The 2,821-nt window shown below is 37.9% G+C and overlaps 1 long non-coding RNA gene across 1 annotated transcript; it reads left to right on the top strand.

The window, feature by feature from the left end:
* Positions 1–1,238: 1,238 nt before the first annotated feature.
* LOC149191758 (uncharacterized) lies at positions 1,239–1,615 on the top strand. Its single transcript, XR_016254845.1, has 3 exons — positions 1,239–1,285; positions 1,385–1,431; positions 1,528–1,615. It is a non-coding gene; the product is annotated as an uncharacterized LOC149191758 (long non-coding RNA).
* The last annotated feature ends 1,206 nt before the right edge of the window (positions 1,616–2,821 follow it).

Below are 2,821 nucleotides of genomic sequence, written 5' to 3'. Positions count from 1 at the left end.
TTTTTTTATTTGAAACCAAACCGCTCATGACTTATAATTTCAAAACTTTAATCTTTGATACCCTCCTTGAATCACTTTAACCACAACTTTAGATGAAAACCCATTCCCTTGATATGAATAATAAGCTGGCTAATGGTAGGGCACCACATCACCCTCCTTTGGGCTTTTGTATCCACAAATTGGGTCTTATGTCTTCAAACTAGCATAACTCACAAACCGTGAGGCTTCTCGTGGCGTGCCACATATCACCGAAATCAACTCGACTAGGATAATCCATCAAGGATGATCCTGACATGAAAAACCATGAATTGCCATGTCATATTAGTTGACAAAAGATGGAGCATCTTTTGGTGCTGCTTGGGTTGACATCAATGACAACCTGATAGCAACATAATGATTATTATAATTATATATTTATTATTTATTTTATGAGTGCAAGCTTCCGTGATTCATAATGTTTATAATTTCTTTTTTCCTCAAAAATCACATAGATAGTTTATATCAATATTAATATTAAATCCATAACATAAACCCTTATCAACATGTATCAACTACATTTATTAATGTGAATGCGCTAGTATATATATTTTTAGCTTTGCAAATATTTGTACATATCAAACTAATTGATTAAAAACCTAAAAATAACAAAATGAGATTTTTTTTTGGAAACATAAATTACAATGGTTAACAGTTAGGATTTTGGGTACGTAAGGCATAGGCCATTTCTAGTGCTTGGAAAAAGTCCCACTAGATTGTGTCATATGTAGACAACGCCCAGAGGCAAGATGAACCAACCCGGAAATCAAGACGAGTAATGTCACGCATGTGTGCACGTTTTGGGTACGTAAGGCATAGGCCATTTCCAGTGCTTGGAAAAAGTCCATTTCCACCATAAAAAAATGGTTCAAAGTTAAATTTCTTAATTTTTTTTTGACTGTATTGAAAATTTCACTAGATTGTGTCCTATGTAGACAACGCTCAGAGGCAATATGAACCAACCCGGAAATCAAGACGAGCAATGTCACACACGTGTGCATGTACGTCGATGGAAGAGACATCTTTTCGAAAAATTCCAAAGCACCATCATCTTTGTGAATCCCTGTATTTCTCTGAATCGTATTCTGAATTCCACATGATTTCTCTTTGATTTGGTGTCAAAGTGTAAGATATTCCAAGCTTGATTTGGGAATTGTGCGCAATTTACAGAATGGAACTGAACCATTCTGCCCTCCCGCCCGCCGCTTCAACATTGGCGCAACTGATCAGAAAATGCACAGCTTACATGGTATCGCCATGGACTACTTTCATATTCTGCGAATCTCGTGAACATTAATTTTCCTTTTTTTTACATCCATTGATCCTTTTTCTTAAACGGGGGTTGCAGAAGAGTTTTCGCGGAAGAGAACAAGTTCTAGAGGGCATCGCCTTTTTGTGAGTTTTTTCTGGACACCTTTTGTTCTTTTCCTCCTTAGATATATATAGACAGACATAGGGATGATGGTTAATTTTGTTGATTCTTATTTGCAGAACAAAACCTGCCCCTTGAAGTTTGTCAGGGAAGCCAGGGAAACTCTGCAGAGGTCGGTTGCATCACGTTCATCAACTCTCAGACAGGTAGTTTCTTACCCTCTCTCAATTCTCTTGGAGTTTGTATTTCGTTGAATTGGAAATTTTACAGGCAATGAAATCGATATAGGCTTGCACACGATTAGTTGATGTGTACCAAATCTGTTGGCACAAGGGTGGGATTTTTTAAAGGTGGGAAGCTTAGCCTGTATTTCCTTTGTGAGAACTTTTGGCTCACACGTAACTTTTGGCTTATTAGGCACCCACATTCTTCCAGTGGCTCAAGAGGTTTGCACTGGTCACTTGCAAAAATTATAACTAGTATGGTATCCATGGGACCAATTGTTTACTTTTCAAGGGTTAGCTATAGGACCTAGATCAAATTTAGTTATCGAAGTTAGCTTTCAGACTCTGATCATTGGAGAATTATCGGACATGAGTTTTCTGATCCACGCATGAAAGGGTAGTTGGCACTTTTTGGGGTTAATAAATGACTAGCTTTATTGTCACAATATTGATTTTGATACCTGAATTTTATTGGAAGCTTCAAGAAACATGCCTTCAGGGGTAGCGTTGCATATTGTGGATTTAATGAAAAGCTTTGTTGTCACAATATTGATTTTAATTTTTGATACATGAATCTTATTGGAAGCTTCAAGAAACACTCCTCAAGGGGTAGAGGGGTGCCTAATCCCAAGATTTGCACCTGGTCTCATCCTTTTTTAATCTGATGCCATTTGAGCAGGGCAGGCTGCAGCTGGAATTGAACCTTGGTAATTTGCTTGAAGTTGAGTTGACCTCACCAATTATTTCATTCTTTCATAGAGACTACAATCTAGGTGACATCACTAGTGAACCAACATCCATGGGTTGTATTTCATCCTTCCATAGAGACTACAACTCACCAACTATTTCATTCTTTCATAGAGACTAGAATCTAGCTGACGTCATTAGTGAACCAACATCAATGGGTTGTATTTCATCCTTCCATAGAGACTACAATTTAGACGGGAATAGTAGAGAGCTTCAACTGCAAATTTGTGCGGTCTGTAACTCTAACATCATCCCAATCGGCTGGAGAGAAAAGTTGTCCTGCATATTGCAGACAACAAAGATGAGTTTTTACAGGAGGGGCTCTCACTGAGGAACTTTGAGGGAGTAGGACTTGCAGAAGTCACAGATGGGGCATCTCACAAATCCATGAACTAATATGAACAATCTGAAAACAATTTTCTTTTCATATAATCACAGGATT

Source organism: Pinus tabuliformis, chromosome 2_2 (assembly GCF_031772625.1).
Source record: "Pinus tabuliformis cultivar Carrire ecotype Pingquan chromosome 2_2, CPIR1, whole genome shotgun sequence".
Lineage (NCBI taxonomy): Eukaryota > Viridiplantae > Streptophyta > Pinopsida > Pinales > Pinaceae > Pinus > Pinus tabuliformis.
The sequence above is the reverse complement of the archived record's forward strand: the minus strand, read 5'-3'. Positions and strand labels throughout refer to the sequence as shown.